At 42.4% G+C, this 22,157-nt stretch overlaps 1 pseudogene; it reads left to right on the top strand.

Annotated features, from left to right (window-relative positions):
• Window positions 1-20,399, top strand: part of LOC133711488 (agamous-like MADS-box protein AGL104) — a 22,307-nt pseudogene extending 1,908 nt beyond the window's left edge.
• The last annotated feature ends 1,758 nt before the right edge of the window (window positions 20,400-22,157 follow it).

Here is a 22,157-nt window from a genome sequence, read left to right as displayed (position 1 = left end):
GCGCTCCGTGGTCTAGAGCCACTTGACTTGGGTAAATGAAGTTCACCATGAACCTTCATGTATATTCCGTATCTAGATCCCCATAGAGATACGTAGTGACCACATTTGTAAGCTGCATGTTCAGTTATTAGGAAACTACCAAACTGACAAGGTAGTGGAGTGCAATGGCATCCATTACGAGAGAATATGTCTCATCGTAGTCGATTCCAGGGCGTTTTGTGAGAAGCCTTGCGCCATAAGGCGAGATTGCCATCTCTTTTTCTCAGCACGCTTTCTAACGAAGACCCATTAGTCAACAGGTTTTATGTCAGGAGGTGTTGGCATCACTAGCTCAGAAAACCTTCCTCTTCGTTAGAGAATCCATCTTAACCTGGATCGCATATTTCCATTTAGGCCAAATCTCTCTACGTTGGCATTCATTCATCAACGGAGCGTGGTTCGATATCATCGGACTCAACAAACTCATGCGCAATGAAATGCGTGACTACATCATCAATTATGATGGAGTTTTTATCCCACATCTCATGTACACTAGTGTAAGTTTTCATAGAGCTCTATATTCTCAGGAATAGGGTTCTAACGTTGAGGCGTCCCCCAACGATAACCATAACCCGGAAGATTCTCATGAGACGGATTTTGAGTGTCGATGATCAACGGATTGGAATGTGCCAAAGTATCCTTCGAACCCACGGGCCTCCCATGCATCCTAGTTGGGGCCATGGCCTGTAACGCCAGAGTGCCACTCTCTATGGTGTTGGCGCCATGCCCACCTCTGTGTAGGGTGGCGCTACGTCCTCTCGTAGGGACGTCCATCCTTGCAGGCATGTTTGCAGCATATTTGTGTGATCTCGTCACTTTAGTAGGGGTAGGGATCGAGATGAGACATAGTGGGGACAGGCCACGACAATTCCTGTCGTTCCTGCTGAACATCTGTGTTCTTATCTCCCCCTAACGACGGGAAGACTGTCTCATCAAAGTGACATCCGCAAATCTAGCGGTAAGGAGATCGCCATGCAAGGGCATTAAGTGGCGGACGATTGTTGGAGTCTCAAATCCAACTGAGTTGCCCATTCGTCTGTAAGGACCCATCATAGAGCGCTGTGGCTGCGCAATTGGCACATAAATGGCTCACTCAAATACGCGTAAGTACGATACTTGTACCCAGTCACTAGCTGTAACGCAGAGGTACATTGAGTGGCGGTGGGTCGTAGACGAATTAGCATTGCTGCATGCGATATTGCATCACCCCAAGCGGATATAAGGCGGTTGTTGTGCATTACCAATGTCCGGACTACCATCGTAGTCATTTCCGCGAGACCATTTGGGTGTGCTCATGGGAATATGATGTCCAACATCAGTCCCAAATGCAATAACTATCGAAAGTCTTCGATGTAAACTCACTAGCATAGTCAAATCCAATTGACTGAATAGGATGATTCAGGGAGTGAGCCCGTTGTCATATGATGTGTGCTAGGAGTGTTTCATAAGCAGCATTACAAGTGGACAATGGCACAACACGTGACCAGCGTGTTTGCATATCAACCAACATCATGAGATATTTAAACGTCCGCAAGTTGGTGGAATTAGTCCACAGAATCCCTACGGATTCTATGTAAGAACATAATGAGTATTTTCATATCCTTTGCATAGGACGGTCTCAGTCCTAATTTTCCTAAGGAACGGGCTTTGTAAAACGAGCGAGAGGCTTTAGAAGCAACCAATGAGAATTTTGGTTGGGCCTGAGCGTCTGAAACGCATATTGAAGCAAAGTTTGTGACTACATCACCCATCATGGTGTCATGACCATCGGAAGTGGCATCAATGGCGTTATAACCATGGGGATTGACATCCATGGCGTCATGGCCATGGGTAGCGCCATATATGGCGTTGTCACAAGGGACTTGGGCGGCCATATGGCGCCCCAAGACAGCTGCAGCGCCAGATGCTGCAATTGTTGCGGTCTTGCTAAGTCCAGGAACCAATTTTTGATTCTTGCTTCATTTCGCTCGAGGGTGTCCATGTGAAGTCTTTAGTAGACGGATCACCATATCATGACCAGGGTGAGTTATCCTGTCGAGACAAAGCCAATATGTGTCTAAATCCAAGAGATCTTCTCTCATAACTTTATTGGATTTAATAGCTCGAATAGTGACATAGAGTCCACTAGAGAGACACATAAACTTCTCTAAGATGCGCCTTCGTTCGCAATCATTAGAGGCATTGCAAAGGAACTCATTTCCGTTCTCTATATGCGTTTTCGCATGGAATCCGTTGGCTATCCTTAAGTGCGAGTTGCCCTAGGAGCGTAGAGAGTTTCTGTGACATTAATCAAGGTGCCATTTGGCAAAGAGACTTGGGCTATTCCATGTCCTTGAATTAATACTGATGGCCCAGCCATCGTAGTCACAAAGTAACATGCTCATGAATCAAAATGGAGTCATAATGAAAAGAACTCAAAATTTTATTCATAAGCCAACGGAGTACATCATTGTCCCTTAATCATTAGGAGAATCTAATCCAAATGCTAGCTAATGCAAAACAATGGTAGTCGTCTATCTTCTTTCGGTAATTCCAAAATAAATGTGACCAGGTGAGTAGAGAGATGTCGGTGGAGCAAGGCTCGCTTAAGTACCACTAATCTCAAAACCTTCCTAGACACCACATTTACGTTGAGTACGCCTACTTTGAAGAAAGACAAAAACATTGGCATCTACTACAAAAATGATATGGCAATTGCCTACATCTCTTGGAAAATAAAGGCTTAAACAGAATTGGCGATCTATTGATCCCAGCCAAATTTGTAGTCTTCAACCCTTTACTCTAGATCATCTTCTTGATCTTCTTGTTCCACATAGTGAGCTTCTCTTGCTTCACAATATGTTTTGTAGGCGGTGACAATTTCTTCACGAGCTCTACAAATGTGTGCCCAATGATCAGACACTCCACATCGGGAACATACATCTCTTTGCTCAAACTCCATTGATTGAGGCGCTTTGAAAGCGTCATTTAGATGGCTCTTAGTGTTGGTGGCGCCACCAACATGGCCAGAGGCGTTGCCTCCCTCTCTCTTTCCACGTTTACCTCTTCGGTTTCGTGTTCGCCTATTTTGGCGGTTACCTTCCCAAGTAGAGCGATTATATGGACCAGAACGTCCAGAAGTATCCCTAATATTAGGGTTTCGCTCTTGGCGCCCTCTCTTTAGGGCGCGACTATAATTGGATTCCGGAATATACTCTGTTCCCACGGATCTCGAATTATAGTTCTTCACAAGGATGTTGTCATGCTTTTCAGCGACATTCATAGCTCCAATGAGCTCATGAAACCTTGTGATTCGTCTTGCATTAATATCGATTCGATAGTTCTTAGCAAACATCAATGCAGAGACGGGGAAAGTAGAGAGAGTCTTCTCAATCAACATCGCATTTGTGATCTCTTTACCACAGAATTCCATTAAGGATTTAATGCGAAGTGCTTCCGAGTTGTAGTCAAGAACTGACTTGAAATCACAGAAGCGGAGGCTATGCCATCTCACTTCTAGGTCAGGAAGCAGGGAGTCACGGACGTTGCCAAATCTTTCTTCGAGTGAGGCCCACAGCTTTCTGGGGTCTTCTTCATTCATACACTCGTACTGGAGCGAATCATCCATATGACGAGTCATTAGGATGATGGCTTTCGCCTTATTTGCCTCGAAGGCTGCTCTATTTGCTTCCAAAGCTTGAGCTTGCTCAACAGTTAGCACGTCCTGGCTAGGTTTGAGAATCGTATCCAGGATTCCATTGGCCTTGAGATGCTGGCGGACATCACGAACCCACCTGTGATATCCAGAGCCAGTTGTTCCCAATGGAGCAAAGTCCAATTTGTTCAGGTTACTCATCCTGAAAGAGAACAAGAAATTAGGGTTAGTTTCGGAGCGGAAAAAGCTACCACGAAAACATATAAAATTTCTGAGCGTAGTTGCTTCCAAGAAATTAGGAATTTCCGAGCGTAGTCGCTTCCAAGAAATTCGATTCCAAGAGGGATTGGATTAGATCGAAACAATGATGTAAGTGGTCGATCATAGATTCTCTACAAACTCTAAGTTTGGAGATCTCAACAAGCTCCAAGCTTGGAGTGAGCACGAACCCCCACAGTTCGGCTTAATTCGGTCTCCCCTATGAAGAAGAAAGGGGGGTAGAAGAGGCGAGGTTGTAAGTCCCCGAGAAAAGAAGAAAAGAATGAAAAAACTTCAAAAACAGGAACTTTTAGAAAAGTTTACCTCTTAGGATTGCAGAACACATATGGTCCTTGTCGTAGGATTGGAGACGAGCTTCAGTCCTAGTGCAAGTATGCAGACTTGTAGGATTGCAGCGTGGTAGCGAAGACGCGAGGGTCGTGGAATCGCGGAGTCGCGAGGGCACGAGGTCGCGGTGTCGCGGGGGTCGCGGTATCGTGGGCATGTCGCGGGGTTGCGAATGTGGACTGTGTTGCAGGGTCGCGGTGTTGCGAGAATGCAGGGCCGCGAGGATGCTGCAGGGATGCCGCGAGGTCGCTGCAGGGATGCCGCGAGGTCGCTGCAGGGATGCCGCGAGGTCGCTGCAGGGATGCCGCGAGGATGCTGCGGGGATGCCGCGAGGTCGCTGGTGAGTCACGGTCGCTAGGGCAGGCGAGCGCGCGAGGGTAGAAGGCAAGCAGGGCTTGCGGGCGCTGCATGGGCAGCGAGGCTAACCTGGTAGGGTTAGCGTTGAGTTGCGACGCGGGGGCTGCGGGGGCAGTAGTAGCGCAGGCAAGGCTAATCCGGTGGAGCTTGATCAATTTCTGGGGTTTTGGTTTCTAAAGCTAGGGTTAGGGCTCGTGCTGATAACGTGTTGTAGAGAAACTGAAATTGAGAGGAATTTGCTGTGTATTCTCATTGATAATAGGGGCCTCTTTATATAGAGGATTACAATGCATAGAATCTCAATCGTACAAGGAAAGTAATCGTACATTGAATAGGAATCTAGATCCTTCTAATTTAACCCTATTACCACTAGGTCAAGTAACCTAGAGTTTGGGCCAAACACAAATAGAGATATCCTTAAACACTCCCCCTTGTGTTGTCCAAACGCGGTGCTTCTCTCGTTGCCTCGTTAAAAACCTTGCCGAGTAACAAAAACCCAGTGGGACAAAAATAACCTCGGTCGAAGGGGAAAAATAGCACAACACACCCTTCACGTTTCGAGACCATACATGTAGACATCTCCCCCTGATGTCTGCATCTCCCCCTGATGACTACGGTCATAGGAGTTCGGATAACTTCCGTAAACGATGCTACCAACATGTTTCTCGAAAGTGGAATTTAGGCAATGACTTAGTGAGCAAATCTGCCACACTGTCCTCAGATCGAACCTAGTTCATTTTGATCTTGAGGAGAGTCTGTTGTTGTTGATTAAGCTTGGTGTTGTCGCTTTGATGTAGCCTTACTTCATTTGTTCAAAACAAGCTGCATTATCCTAAATGCTCGTAGGCTCATCTATGGTAGACTTCAAACCACAATTGTTCGAACATGCGTAATTATGGATCCAATCCATATACATTCACGAATCTCTTCGTGAAGAGCAATGGTCTCTGCATTGTTCGAAGATATAGCGACTAGGGTCTATTTCTGTAGACCTCCAAGATATCACAGTCTTTACCCATGGTGAATACTTAACCAGTTTGGGAATGACCTTTGTGTGGGTCAGAGAGATACTCAGCATCAGCAAAACCTTCCAAAACGCTAACTTCGTTTTTTTTTAAGGGATCTGACATACTTCCATGATTCATCCCCTTTTTTTTACATATGTATATGGAACTCAAGATGCTTTTCTGACACAACAGCCAGTCCCATGTTTCATCCTTTATATATATATATATATATATATATATATATACGCATATATACACGTATCCTTCTGCCATAATGGATAATTTCATGATAGATACTTTATGTATATATATATGCACGTGCAGAATCATGGTTTTTTTTTTTTTTTTTTTTTTTTTTTTTCATGCCAAGGTGAATCACCTATCATATTCATATGGACCCCATCATTTTTTTTTCATGATGCTGCAGCCACCCCCTTTTTTTGTTATCTCTTCTTTTTTTTTCTTTTTTTTTTCGCACCTTGTCATGTTCTAAATATATATATTTTTCCTTTCTTTTCAGGGATTTGGTGATAAACTTGCTGCTACTAGTGTCTTCTCCTGGAAACTTGATTTGGCGCAAGCTTTTTGGTAGCTGCGAGGTAGGCTGCTTATTAACCTTTATTTATTATTTCTTTCACATATCTTGTGCACCTTCTAACATAGTACATATGGAATTATAATTATATGCATGTGCAACACTGTAGCCCATAGCATGATTTTTTATTTTATTTTATTTTTTTAAATTTTATTTTTTCACAACAAAAGCATGATTTATCCATATGTTCTTCTAATCGTTCTCTTCACATGCCATAGCGTCGTTACTTTTTTTTTGAACATATATATATTTTTCTCTTTTTTTTTTCAGGATTTTGGTGGTAATTGAAGAACGCGGACGTCCTAAACGCTTGGATTCCTCCACATTTGTGCGTGGTAGGGTCCACTGAAAGCGGTTAGGCTTCGCGTGTTTGGCGGCTCACAGAGAGAAGAACGCGGACGTCCTAAACGCTTGGATTCCTCCACATTTGTGCGTGGTAGGGTCCACCAAAAGCGGTTAGGCTTCGCGTACATCGTCAGGCACTCGCTATCGTGCTTCTCGTCCTTTTGTGGCCATGGCTTTCTTCAAGTGCTTCAAGAAAGGGACAGTCACCATCCTCGAAGATCCGGAGGACGCTCAAAGTGATGGAACTACTCTGCAGGTGTATCCATCGTTGACTGGGCCTCAAGCAATCGATGTCCCTCCTTATGACCCTTCAGCTCACATCCTCCAGTGGACTTATGTAGCACCTCGCCAGCTTGCTATGTTTCGACAACTACGATCTGGTAGAGACCAACAAAACTCGCATGTACGGTTGCTTAAGTCTTCGCATCATGATCAGAACACTCCCCAGACCCCATTCACGCTTCTCAACGATCGCATATGCAATAGCTCAGTGCAGTGGAGCAATGCATTTCGAACAAATGGCGGGTTTTCTTACACAGAGTTCTACTGGGAATGGGTAGAAGATATTTTAAGCAGGAAGGGAAAACATCACCAATGGTCACTGAGTTATGACTTATTCGACACTTAACTCACTGTATTTTCAACAATATCACTTAACTCACTCAGTTTTACATCCGTCTTTCACTTAACTCACTGTCGTTAATTTTGCCGTTAAAAGCTATTAAAATTGAGGGTATATTTGTCTAAACACTAAAAAAATGCATTTCTAACTTTTTTTTTTAAAAAAAAAAGACAATTTTTTTTTTCAAATTATATTTAAGTTAAAAAAATCATTTGTTATTAGAAATCTCATAAATTTAAAAAATTGAAAAAAGTCTAATAAATGTAAATTGAGGGTATATTTATCTAAACACTAAAAAAATGCATTTCTAACTTTTTTTTAAAAAAAAAAAGACAATTTTTTTCAAATTATATTTAAGTTAAAAAAATCATTTTTTATTAGAAATTTCAGAAATTTAAAAAAATTGAAAAAAAGTCTAATAAATGTAGTTTTTTTAAGTTAAAAATGATTTTTAAGTGTTTTGACAAATATACCCTCAATTTTAACGGCTTCTAACGGTAGAATTAACGGCAGTGAGTTAAGTGAAAGACGGATGTAAAACTGAGTGAGTTAAGTGATATTTTTGAAAATACAGTGAGTTAAGTGTCGAATAAGTCATAACTCAGTGACCATTGATGATATTTCCCCTAAGCAGGAATGGCAAGCTTACTCGGGAGGCCGGTCTCCATCGAGCGATATTCGCCTCACTATTCAACTATGATCGTGTTGCACCTGTCATATGGGCTTTCTGCGCGTACTGGTGCCCTGCGACGAATACCCTCCACACATCTAGAGGAGAAATGTCCATCTCCCTCTGGGATTTGGACCAACTCGGAGGTTTGCCCATTGCTGGACGGTTTTATGATGAGGTAGTTCCAACTGCTGAAGAGCTTTCTGCAACAAGCAAAGGGAGTCAACAGAGCTGCCGCTATTTGTTTCTCGCCTACCATAATCTTTGCAAGGAAGGTCAAGGGCAGAAAGTGAAGATAACCTCATGGATACAATACTGGTATAGAGGAGCTTTGCGCTATAAGAGGCCTCCGAACAAACGCCAAAGGAACAAAAGAGATCCACCCCTAAATGCGTTTAATCCATCTGGCAAGATCCACGAGATCCGACACCGAACTTCTGCAGATCGCGCAGCATTTGATGACTTAGGCATGGAGGGTGAAGATATAGAGTCCACCTATTTGGCTGCCTTTCTTGCTTGTTGGTTGTGCCTGTTTGTTTTTTCCAGAGACGACACTGGTTTGATCCGTCCGGGAGTATTCAAAGTTGCCAGCAAAATGTCACAGGGTGTACAGTTTTGCCTAGCGGTACCAGTACTGGCCAGCATCTATCAAGGTTTGAACGAGATTTCTGTTTCTAGCGATCCAGGTAACTGCTCGGCTGCTCTTCCTTTTCATTATATTTATGCATGGCTAGCAGAGTACTTCGGCACCCACTTTCAGTCTCCACTTCCCAACGACCTAAGGCCCCGTATGGTTCGCTTCTCCGGAGAATTTTCAGCTAAGAATATTGGAGACTCACAGGCTCTTTCTTTGTTCAACGCGTGTGACAATGTGAGGATGGGTGCATTTGCGAGGGTATTTTCGGAGAGCAGGGTGATTATCAACCGCGATAACATCTCCAATTTAGACCTCATATATCTCATCAGCCTTCGATCTGGGTATCTTTCTTTCAGACAGGACAACCGACGAGTCATTCAGCCATACAGTCCACATCGGTTCAGTCGACAGTTTGGTTATGTCCAAGACATTCCTGGCAGTCTTAAGAATGACATTCGCACCAGCGTATTGGCTTTGATTTATAAGCATTGGGACTCTTGCACTAGGATGAACACCAAGTGTGTGGTAACGTTGCCGATCCAGAGTGATATCACGGAGTACATGGTTACCCGAGACTATGTTGATTGGTGGTCTAAAGTGTATCGTTCTACACCAGTGAAGGCAACGAGGGTAGCGCCTATTAGTGGACCACTGCACAAGACTCTAAAAACAAAAGAAGATAAGAACGTCACCCATGCAACATCGCCTCATCACAAAAATGTGATGCCTCGTGAAGTTGAATGTAGCACCAATGTCCATGTGCCTCCTAATAGGGCTTTGCTTCCTAGTAGTGATTGTCAGACTCATCCGCTCAACACTCTAGAAGATGATGGGGACTCTTTAGACTCTCACATTGCTTTGGCTCATCCACCTAAGCTGAAAAGACCTGCCATCAAAGAAAGAAGGCGTAGTGGAAGCAGCGATAGTAATAGTGAAGTGCACTTTAAGCGTCGGAAAACTGACACCAGTCTTGGCCCCACTTATTGCGATCCCAATGCTGAGTTCACTCTGAATACTGACTTTCTTGGTGACGTTCCAACTTCTTCACAACTGATGCTGCAACATAATGAGGTAACCCTTTTTTTGGACTTGCGTCATTTGATTTTATTTATTATTATTTTTTTTTTTGTTTTTTTTTTTGTTTTTTTTTTTTTTTTGGAACTTGAATTGTTCTTTTCCTATCTTTTCAGGGGGTAGAGATTGATGGTCATTCACTTTGGGGGAATGATGACGCCTCTTCAGACCCTATACGTGTTCCTTCTGCAGCGGAACTTGAGGCTTACGCTTTACCCACGAAAGGAACATCCAATGCAAAGAATGACTCACAGCAAATTGACCCTACAAGTACAATTCTTAACTCTTGTATATTTTCATTGCACTTTAAGCCTTCTCTCTTTTTTTTAAACTAATGATGCATGTACAGGTCCACTTACCAAAGTGCATCCTCCCAAGCCTCTGAACACCATAGCCTTTTCTGAGGCCTCTCTTGGTGGAGCTGCTGTTATAGATGCTAGTCAAAGACTTCGTGATATTCGTCAACAAGCTGCTACAGCAGTTTGTGAGCAAATTGAGGATATGATAATGAAGCACTCCTCAAAGACCATTCTTTCCAGCAAAGGGGAACTTGACAAGCTGATAGCTGAGCTTAGCCATTATGGGATTGATCCTTCATCCGTAAGGGGCAAAGTTGAGAGATTGTTGACCAGTGCGGACCAATACAACTTGGCACGACTTGCTTGTTCACGCAAGGCTACTTTAGGCACACGTAACCAACGTCTGGCTGAGACAGAGTCAGAAATTGTAAAGGTTACTTCAATTTGTCAAGCTGACTCTAATCATCGCCAATCTGTCCTCAAGTCTTTGGAGAAGCTCAAGGAGGAACAGCGAAAATTGGAGCAAACAATGACTTTACTAGACAAGAGACTTCTACTACAGGAGAAGAAGCTTGTTGACCTAGAAAAAGAGAAGACTCAAATCCAAGAGACCCCCGAGGTGACCACTGCAGAGCTTGAGACGACAAAATCATTGCGAGATAATTTTGAGAGTCACCGCAATAGCTTCAAGGGTTTAACTTGGGTGTGAAGAGCTGTTCTCCACTTTGTAGTCTATGATGATTTGTTTTCACTTTCCTTTATTACTTGTAATAAGTCAAACTTTGACAGTCATAACTTATTATGAAAATAAAGTACTTTTCTATTTATTACTTTATGAATGGTAAACAAACCCTTTATTTTTATTTTATGTGACTGAACTTGAGATTGTTATTCCCAAGCTGCCTACGTATCCTCCAAATGAAGGAATCAAGTCATCACGTAGTTCAAGGGTTATGGATGAAGTGAAATTTTTTGTTAGTCCTTTTTTTGCTTGAGCCGCCCTTTCGGGTTTTCAACTCAACGGACTTTTATTTTTTTTTAATTTTTTTATTGTGCCATGTGCAGTTTATGCTCGTGCTGGCTAGGAGCGTCTTCTTACTTTCTTCAAGCATAGTATCTCTTCAGGAACTTTCCATTTATGGGGCCAATTCTCAGGCCATCTTCAGCCACAATTTTGTAGGCTCCATTGGTGTAGACTTCGCTGACGACATAGGGACCATCCCACTTTGACTTGAACTTAGGACCAGTCTTGTGTGTCATGATGATAGGTCTGCGCACGGCAAGCACTAGGTCACCAACTTGAAAGGATCGAGGTCGAACCCCTTTGTTGAAAGCTCGTGACATTCGAGCTTGATAGCATTCCAAGTGTTGTTGCGCGTCAAGTCTCTTTTCATCTAAGGCTTCCAACTCTTGAAGGCGCAACTTGGCATTCTCTTCATCAGTCAATCCCTCTTGCAAAGCAATCCTCAGAGATGGAATTTGTTTCTCCAAGGGTAAGACCGCTTCAACACCATATACAAAGGAGTAAGGTGTAGCTTTGTGGGAGTTCTATATGTCGTTCTATAGGCCCAGAGCGCTTCGCCCATTCTTTCAGGCCAATCCCTTTTTGTTTTGCTGACAACCTTCTTCAAAATATTACACAATGTCTTGTTGAATGCCTCAGCCAATCCGTTAGCGGGGGCATTGTACATAGAAGAAAAGTGCAGCTTGAAGTGATATTTCTCACAGAGTTTCTCCATGGCACTATTGGAAAAGTACTTGGCATTGTCTGTGATGATGCAGCGCGGAACACCATATCGTTGAATGATATTCCCTTTGATGAAGTCTACAACATTTTCTTTCTTTATTTCCCTAAGCGGCACCGCCTCTGCCCACTTTGAAAAGGAATCCGTAGCTGCTAGAATGTATGAGTGACCAGCGGAGGATTTTGGAGTTATTGGCCCAACAGCATCAAGTCCCCACACATCGAAGGGGTAGGAAGCAATTGTTGGATGCAACGGCTCTGGTGGTTGATGGATGAAGTTTGCATGAAACTGGCAAGCTTGACACCTTTGTGCATACTCCATGCAATCTTTAACCATGGTGGGCCAATAGTAACCCATCCTTTTTACTTGAAAATGGAGCTTAGGACCTGACTGGTGAGCTCCGCATACTCCTGAATGAGCTTCCTCCATAGCCTTAGCAGCTTCCTCTTTCCCCAGACATCTAAGGAGCAATCCATCGAATGATCGTCGATAAAGAGTCTCCTTGTAGTAGAAGAAGCGTGGTACTCTTCGTCTTATGTCCGAGCGTTGCTTTGGGTCATCAGAAAGCTTATTTCGCTCAAGGTAATCAATCAACGGATACCTCCAGTCATCAACATCAATTACGTAGATAGAGACAACATTGGAGTCTTCATGCCAAAGATCAGAGATTGTCGGTACGACCCACCGTTGGCAGACTGGAAGGTGTATGACTTCATCCTCTGACAATGCCAAAGCCGCTGCTAAGTTGGCCAAAGCGTCTGCCACTTGATTTTCTTTTCTTGGCACATGCATTAGTGTGACAGCATCAAAACCCTTTAATAGTTGCGTGGCAAGCTGAAAATAAGGAACTAAATCCTCTTTCTTCACTTCATAGATAGTTAGTAATTGATCAACTACTAACTTCGAGTCTCCATACACCTCTAGATTTGAGATTTTCATTTCAGCTGCAGTTTGTAGTCCCATAATTAGCGCTTGGTACTCAGCAACATTATTGGAACATAGTTTACTAAGAGTAAAGGCATAAGGCAATATCTGCTTTTGCGGAGAAATGAAGACCACACCAGCTCCTGCCCCATCTGCCTTAGAAGACCCATCAAAGAACATTTGCCAAGCAGGGAAAACCTCTGTGTTAAAGACCTCTTCATCTGGCAAGTCATCTGAAATCTCCCAATCCGCGGGGATAGGATGGTCTGCTAGGAAATCAGCTAATGCTTGTCCTTTAACCGCTTTGGCCGGTATGTAGATGATCTCATACTGATTGAGGAGTAGTGCCCATTTTGCCATTCTCCCTGTCAAGACTGGTTGTGACATAACAAACTTGACTGGGTCAGCTCGTGCCACTAGATGCACTGTGTACGCTTGCATGTAATGTCTTAACTTTTGGATGGCGAAGACGAGAGCGAGACAGATTTTCTCTATCGGTGGATAGTTCAATTCTGGTCCTGTGAGAGTTCGACTCAAGTAATACAACGCTTTCTCCTTCCTTTCTTCATTTTCTTGGGCTAGGAGTGCTCCGAGTGATCGCTCTTGAGCAGCAATGTAGAGGATGAGCGGCTTCCCAAGGACGGGTGCACCCAACACTGGAGGGCTTGCCAAGTACTTCTTTATGCTTTCAAAGGCGTTATGGCAAGCTTTATCCCATACGAAAGGCACATCCTTCTTCAGAAGTTGACTAAAAGGCTGACAACGGCCTGCGAGGTTCGATATGAACCGTCTAATAAAAGCGAGTCGTCCTTGGAGACTTTTTAACTCGCGTAGATTTCTTGGCTCAGGCATGTCTTGAATAACCTTAATCTTTGACTGATCCACTTCAATGCCACGATGTTTCACAATGCATCCAAGAAACTTGCCTGAACTGACGCCAAAAGCACATTTGAGAGGATTCATCTTGAGTTGGTACTTGCGGAGTCTATCGAACACCCTTCTTAGGTCTTGTAAGTGATCTGTCCTCCTTTTTGACTTGACCACTAAATCGTCGACATAACATTCCACGTACTTGTGAAGCATGTCTCCGAAGATTTTCTGCATAGCACGTTGATATGTTGCACCAGCATTTTTCAACCCGAATGGCATGACTTTGTAGCAGTAAATGCCTTTGGGAGTGCGGAATGCAGTAAGCTCTTCATCTTCTAAAGCCATCCTAATTTGATTGTACCCGGATGACCCATCCATGAAGGATAAAGCTTCATGTCCTGTTGTTGCATCCACCATGAGTTCAATGATGGGCAAAGGAAAGTCATCTTTCGGACATGCGTCATTTAAGTCGCGGAAGTCCACACATACACGGAGTTGTCCGTTCTTCTTCTTGACGGGAACAATGTTTGCAATCCACTTAGGATATTGAACCTCTCTAATGAAACCTGCAGCAATCAGCTTATCAACTTCAGCTTCAATTTGAGGAACGAGTTCTGTCCGAAAGTGTCGTTATGTTTCCTTGATCGGTCGAGCTTCAGGTTTAACTGCGAGACGATGAACTGCTACCTTTGGGTCAAGGCCAGGCATTTCTTTGTATGTCCATGCAAAGACATCTTTATATTCAAGCAGCAGATCATAGTATTCCTTTTCTTCTTCAGGACTCAAGGAAGCGCTCACGAAGACAGGTCTTGGATCTTCCTCAGTTCCTAAATTGAGCTCTTTAAGCTCATCGACAGTAGCTTGCCCCCCGTCTTCAAATTCTGGAGGAGCTTCATCTACTTCGTCCTCGGATTGATCATGGTCATCTCCTTCAAAAGCCTCTGCTTCTGCTACCGTGATATGATAGGCAGATTGAACAATCTCCTCGTCGCCATTGCCATCAACATTACTCGTTCCGACTTGGCCAGTGAGTACAATGGTATGCTCCTTCACTTTGAGTTGTTTGCTTGAGCTCACCTCTAACACAGAGCGTCGCTTCATGCGTGACAGGATGAGACTTCGGATCTCTTTGTCGTTTCCTTGGTCGTCAATCCTCTTTCTCTTTTTCTTTTGTTGCTCTTTAGGTGCTTGTATCCTCTCAAGTGCAGACTTTCGAGGAGCTGACTCAGATTTCTCATTTCCTTCATCTAAAGATGACAACCTTTTGAACACGGAAGCTCGAGTGGTCGTTTGGGTTATGCGATTAAAAACTGAGATTCGGCTTGTTGATGTATCGACACGATCAAAGACAGAAACTCGAGGCGCCAATTCATCAACTTGTTCAAGCGCTTGTTCAGTCACCGCAGCTTGAGAATTAGGATGAATGCGATCAAATGCCGAAACGCGAGAGGTAGGTTCAGATTCTTGAGTCTCTTCCTCTATTACTTCGACACTAATATGTTGAGTGCTTGCCTTCGCAATCTTTCTTCTTCCTGATATTTTGACCGGTTTTCCTGGTGCAAAACCGAGACCTGCTTTAGCGGGGTCAGCTGTGCATCCTTGCTCTCTCAACCTCCTTTGAGACTCATTAAGCTCATGTACCTTTTTACCAGGGATGACTTGGCCACCCTCTTTGCTTGGCAAACCAAAGTCATATCCAGCCTTTGCTAGTAGCTTGTAAGCATTAGGGTCAAATCCTTCCTTTGTCCTTTTGTCAGGAAGGGTACCATGTTCTGTCTTGCCTTGAATTGGTTTGACAAATCCCCTTAGCGGCTGCTCGGTAGGTGTTGCGTTGCTCAACTTCGTCAATGGTATGGTTGATGTTTCTTTTAGCAATTCTACGTCCTTCTCATCTAGCTTTCGTGGATGTTCTTGCTCATTTGCCTCCACAAAAGGAGATTCCCCTTCTTTTCGCCTAGACCTTGGTACGTAACGAAGGACTAGAGCAGAGGAATTGACTTTGTTCTTTGAAGCTACCACATTTGTTTCCAACGAAACTTTATGTGGTTCCTCATTGCAACTTCTTGCCGTGCTGGATTCCACTTCCTTACTACGCACTTCCGCAGTCTTCCCTGTAGAGGGTACTCCAACTGGGAGAACTTCCTTTATTGTTTCATCATCCATGTAGAACTTGGAATCCGCAAAGTAAGATTCAGCTTCAGTGAATGGTTTAGTATCACCTGCTACTGTTTTTACTCCGCCATCATAGAACTTGAAGCATTGATGAAGAGTGGAGGGGACGACACCATTTTCGTGAATCCACGGTCGTCCTAACAATAAATTGTAGGAGGTCTTCGCATCGATCACGTGGAACAAAGTGTTCGACTTCATTTCTCCAATTGTCATGTCTACTCGGATCATGCCTATGGCTCTTTGCCCCCCTTGGTTGAAGCCTTGAATCATGAGACGACTTCGAGACAACTCTTCCACATTGATGCCAAGCTGCTTCATGGTTGACCTAGGCATAATGTTTACAGCGGACCCTCCGTCTACAAGCATGCGGTTTAGCTTCTGATCTCGCACGTACCCTGTCACGAAGAGAGGTCTATTGTGCGGCTTAGAGCCTAACTGAAGGTCTTCATCCGTAAAGTGGATGGCGTCACAATCTGCAATACACGTGACGCATTCCTTCTGTTTCACCTTGTTAATCTCTACGGAGTTCTTGCCTATGTCGATCAACAACTGTACCAAAGCGCATCTTGTCGATTTTGGCAATTGTAGTAGATCAGAGATGCTAAAATGCAAGGGTAGGTCTTCTAGCTGCTTCAACACCTCGTTCTCTTCTGACTTTTGGCTTGCATTGACCGTGCTTGACTCAGCCTTGGCAGAATCCTTCGAACCAATTTCATAGCTTGTTGTCATGTGGGCAGCTCTCACCTTTTCTTGTTCGTCACCTCTTTTGGGAAAGATTCTTGTTGGTGAAACCACACTATGGGGTTTTTGAACGGAAGGACTGCCCTTTCCTTTGACAAATCTCGTCCCACCTTTCTCGAGATGCTGACGACTTTCTTGTGATTGCTTGCATTTTGCTTGAGTGATAGGTAAATTTGACGATGGACTCTTGCATGCCTTCCTTCAAGTGACAAGTATCCATCCCTCATCATCAACAACTGAGTCAACCTTTGGGGTAGCAACATGTGCGAGGCTCGCTTGCTGGGTTGGCTTCACTTTCTCTAACTTTGAACTCATGCATGGCTTCCTCGAGAGCTGATATGGTGCTTTCATTGGAAGAGAAGGCAACGGGGCAGGCTCGAATGAACCAAACACGATGGTAGTGCAATTTACCTCAGCAACATCGTCGACATCCAGCTCAATTCTTCCTTGCTTGGCGAGATTCATTATTAAATCTTTCAGAACAAAGCATTTCTCAACTGGGTGACTGATGAGCCGGTGGTACTTGCAATATTTCGGATCCGTAACACGATGCATTTCCTCGGGCCGCTTGCATTCTGGGAGTTCTATCCCCTTCTTCTCAAGTAAATCTTCCAACATGCCTGCCACGTCAGAATCTGGGAAGGGATATGTCTTTTGTTGCCATTCCTTCAACGAACGCTTCGTTCTGTCATAGGAGCGAGTTGGCTCTGCTTTCTTAACCTCCTTATCTCGTGTAGAGATTTTGATTGGGGCAATGTTGACGGCCATCGATTCTTTTGTAGATTTCCTCGGTGCCTTGTCAAACTTGCTTCCGAAGACCTTGTCTTTCCTTTGGTCAACAATCGACTCTTTCTTCCCTTTGTGGCTAGCTATACTCAACTCCATGTCGTGTGCTCGCGTAGCCAGCTCTTCAAACGTACGGGGCTTGATTCCCTGCAAAATATATAGCAAATCAAAGTGCATACCTTGGATGCACATTTCCACTGCAGATACTTCTGACAGTCGATCTTTGCAATCAAGACTCAATGAACGCCACCTATTGATGTAATCAACTGCGCGTTCATCCTTCCATTTCTTGGCGCTAGTAAGTTCCATCATGCTAACTGTGCGTCTTGTGCTATAGAAATGATTCAGGAACTCACGCTCCATCTGATCCCAACTGTCGATTGACTCAGGTTCCAGATCCGTGTACCATTCAAAGGCATTGCCTTTTAACGAACGTACAAACTGCTTAACGAGATGATCTCCCTCCATTCCAGCATTGTTGCAAGTCTCGACGAAATGAGCAATATGTTGTTTTGGATTGCCCTTTCCCTCGAATTGCTGAAACTTGGGCGGCTGGTACCCATAGGGCATCCTCAGGCTATCCACCCTTTTTGTGTATGGCTTGGAATATGTGAGGGAATCACGAGAGGCACCTCCATATTGAGCTCTAATGGAGTTGTTGATCATGTCTTGCAGCTGCTGGACGAACAAAGAACCAAGCTGGCCATCACTGTCCTTGTCATTTGCCTTTGAAGTTTCTTCTTGTTTGTCTTTGTCATTCTTGAACTGAATCCTAGCAGAATCCTCTTCATTTTGCTTCTCGAGCCTGCTCCAAAGTTGAGCAATCTGCATATCTTTTTCTTCGACGGTATTGGTGAGCTTTTGAACCGCCTCCATCAGATTAGCTACCTGCTCTTCTAGCGTGGTTGCCCCAGTCATCATGACTTGCATTGCTGAGAGGTGAGACGCACTGTCTGACGGCATCCCAGAAGTGTCATTTTCTTCAGCATTAGGACTTCCATGGTATGATCCAGTGCTTGGGTGATCATCTGAGACAGGAGAGAACGACCGTTCCCTTGGTTTTATGTTTGGAGCTTGTCTCTCTTCACTTCGAGGGACATGCTTCCCCGCCCCTAGACTTTCTAGGGTGATGATTGGTTGGCGAGGCTTAGATGGCAAAGCCACAAATGTTGTAGGCTGAATCTTTGCCATGCTTCGAGTGACGTGACCAGATGAGCTGCTGCTCGATTTCGAGGTCGTTGTCTTGGATTTGTTCTTCGGGATGACTTGAATGTTCTTGGAAGCCATTGCTCAAACGGATTTGTTTGGAATCGTCTTACGGAGAAGGAGATGAGAGGCAAAGAGGTCCCACCGGGTGTGCCAATTTGTAAACACAAAAATCTGAAAGCAAAGAGAATGCAGACACGTGTACAAAAATAATAATTTTATTAATTTAAGTGCGGGTTACAATCTTTGGTAATCCTCTGATTCGATCTCCGACGATGAATTTCGCTCAAGGGCTTGACGCTTGATCTTGAGTGGTATGATGATCACGAGAGTTGACACATGACGAACGCTTTGACTTGAGGTTGGTGAGGAACCGGCTATTTGGCAGCTTGAGGGTTCTTCACACGTGCTTGGGAGGCTTTAGAGATTCCGAGAGTATTTTCTTCTCTATTTTGGCTGAAGTCCTTCTCTTGATTTGAGAAGGAGTATTTATAGTGTCGGCGTCTCTCTCAATTTGGAATGCCTTGATGACACGTAATTAATTGTATTTTCCTTAATTACGTAATCAAATCAATCAGCCATAATTAACTGATTTAATCACGATTATTAAGGAATTATCCAATTAACTTGATGGCTGATTTTGATTGTATTTCATTAATAGCATAATCAAATCAATCAGCTTTTATTAACTGATTTAATCACGACTATTAAGGAATTAGCCAATTAATTTGATGGCTGATTTTCATCTTGATTATCAATTTAAACAAATTGACATTTAATCAGCAGACGAAATTTAATACTTGATTTGACTCGGAATCAATTGATTTAATTTGATTGATCCGTTTTTTGTATCAGCTGATTAAGTCGGAACAAATTTATTTATTGTCATCGGGCTTTTTGTATGCCGCCACGTGTCATTCCCTGAGTCCGCTTGGTTTTGCTTACTCACAAGCCACGTGCACATTTTGTGGGACCCAAATGTCGACTTGTATCTGTTCGGTCATAATTTCAAGTGTTGACCGAATTATTTAATGAATTTTATTTTCATTAAATTTTTAGTGTCTACAATCAACTTGGGAATAGAATCTCTGACCATTTTGTTTGAATATCCTTTGCGTTCCTCTTAGGAAGAAAGACAAATTCCATCATTCCATCAACGTGTTTTGCTCAACCGTATAGACGGTAATTAACCATTGATATATGCAAAACCTACTGTAGATTTTCATATATCAATTGTTTTGCATATTTTTTTTTTTTTTTTTGAAAGGATTGTTTTGCATATTTCAATTGTTAGTAATTTTTGAAGTCATATATGAACGACTGTCGTTCGCATTTATGTATTCAACAATAACATTATTCAAGATTAATGAATTTAGGATTTATCATAGCTTTTTAGGGTTTTACGATTTTATTTGTTTTCCCTTCTTCTGGTTTATTGATAATTAGTTATTTAATAACAAATGCTGTTGTTGAAATCAGGATTGAAGATGTGTTTACTCGTTATATCAATCTCCGGCCCAGACCAAGAAAGAGAGCAGTAAGTGTTCTTAATATCAAAATATTTACTTAACTAGTCTTAAAAAAATAAAAAAATAAAAAGTTGAATGATTTAGAATTAGTTTATTCATTGGTCAACTAATTAATTTTCAATTGTTGCAGTGCTATAATTTTCCCTGATCACAACAAACATCCGTATGCTTCTGTTCCTCTCTTTAGATAATACTAGTACTCTCTGAGTTAATCTTCATTTTGTACAATTTGATATATTTAGTAATTGGTTCGTTGTCCTTTTGCAGTGATCTACAAAACAAAGAGGTCAGATATATGGCATGTAGCAATGTACTCTATTTTATTTTATCTTGTTGCTTCTCAATTATTCTCGAGATAATTCTAAATGATCGAAAACGTATATATACGATGTTGTTTGTTTTCTTGCAGTGCTTGCTCAGGACCCTTCAACAACTTCGTAGAGAGAATGAAGTGACATACATATTGGCCCCCAAAAAAATGCTATCATGGGCAACAATTCAAGGAAATATTTTATTTAAATTTCCTTCGGAGCAGCAATAATTTAATATTTTTATTTAGTTCATGTAATTTTTTTTAATCAGATATACAACTCAAATGCTACAACTAGTTTTTCGTGAGTCGAACTCACAACCTTCCACTTACGAAGAGGAGACTATGCTATTAGACCAACTGGTACTGGACATTTAGTTTACATAATTGACAAAAGGAGCTCCACTTATTTTTTTCCTTTTCAATTTCAAATTGGAGCAGTAAACACAATTAATTAAAGGGACTGAAACTTGCATTCCTACTTTAACATTCTACACTCTCCGTGTGCTTCTTTTACCAAATCACCCCTCCACTTATTTATCGTCACCCTCTCTCTTCCACGGGCAACTGAAACTCTCTCTCTCTCTCTCTCTCTCCCTCTCTCATATCGAACTCAAGACGAGCCCTGAATCTGGTCACTTCAAAACCCAAAAACACAAACACAGTGAATTAAATAATAAGTTTTTACTCAGATACAATTAAAAAGTTGGCATCCCAAAAATTCTCTAATATTTTTGACCTCCATATGCACCAAGGACTAAAATATCGAATATCGAGGAAATATCGATAGTCCAAAAAATAGAAATTTCGATGGAAATATCGAGGAAATTTTGATCTAAGTAAATTTTCGAAAAAAATGATGGAAATTTAGAAAGTAACATAAAAATCATTAATGAATTTTCATGAAATGTTTACATGATCAGTTACCTATAATATTTCAAAAAAAGTGTTTGATGAACTTAATTGTATAATGATTGTAGTAATTTAGAGTATAATAAAATACACTGACATGACAAAGATAAGAAATTCTACATGAGAATTCTCAAAAATGATTTAAATAGGAGATTAGGAGAGTTAAATATTCATTATAATAATATTTTACAATTAAATACATATGTTAAAAAAAAATCTGTCTTCAAAAAAACAGAAAAAGAAGTAGAAAATGGTCCATTTTTTTTTTAATAAGGGAATTATCTTTATTGATTGCAATTAGCATAGCATAGTACAATCAGATTTTAGGACATCAAGAATGCAATCTGGGGGTACATCAGCCCATATTGCACTATAGTTGTCTTCAAAGGCCAAACTAGCCAACCTATGAGCAACGACATTACATGTTCTAGGTGCAAAACTGATTCGCACATCTGTTCGGGCACTTAATGCCTCCTGTATGTCATCTATAACAGCAGCAAACTCCACCATGGCATATTGTGGATTAGCAATCTCTTTGGTGGCCTCTTGACAATCTGTTTCAAGCACTACTCCTGGAGTTTGGAATGACTGCAAGAACAAGAGCCCTTGTTTTATTGCCAGCAGCTCTACCTGCTTCGCAGCAGCCACATGTGCTATCGGCAATGCAAATGCAGCTTTGAAATGTCCATGCTCATCTCTCAACACCCCACCAAGACCACCTCTGTGTTGATTGGGTATAAAGCTACCATCAACATTTAATTTCCAATTGCCATTAGTATCCGGGCACCATTTCTTTTGTGATTTTGCAGTTTTCAGCTGCGACTGCAGATTGGCCTTTTTGTATTCGTCCAGCCAAGACAATGCCCCAAAGACTATATCATTGGAAGTTTGAGCTATACCATGCCAAAACTTGGTATTTCGATTTTTCCACAGTGCCCAGAAGATCATGATCAGTTTCTCAAATGTGTCTTGCTGCATACTAATCGCATGTTCATAACACCATTCCTTAAAAGTAATAATTTGAGGTGACGAACATACCAAATTAAAGGGAGGAGCAGTAAGAATAGCCTTGGCTGT

Source organism: Rosa rugosa, chromosome 5 (genome assembly GCF_958449725.1).
Source record: "Rosa rugosa chromosome 5, drRosRugo1.1, whole genome shotgun sequence".
Taxonomy (NCBI): domain Eukaryota; kingdom Viridiplantae; phylum Streptophyta; class Magnoliopsida; order Rosales; family Rosaceae; genus Rosa; species Rosa rugosa.
The sequence above is the reverse complement of the archived record's forward strand: the minus strand, read 5'-3'. Positions and strand labels throughout refer to the sequence as shown.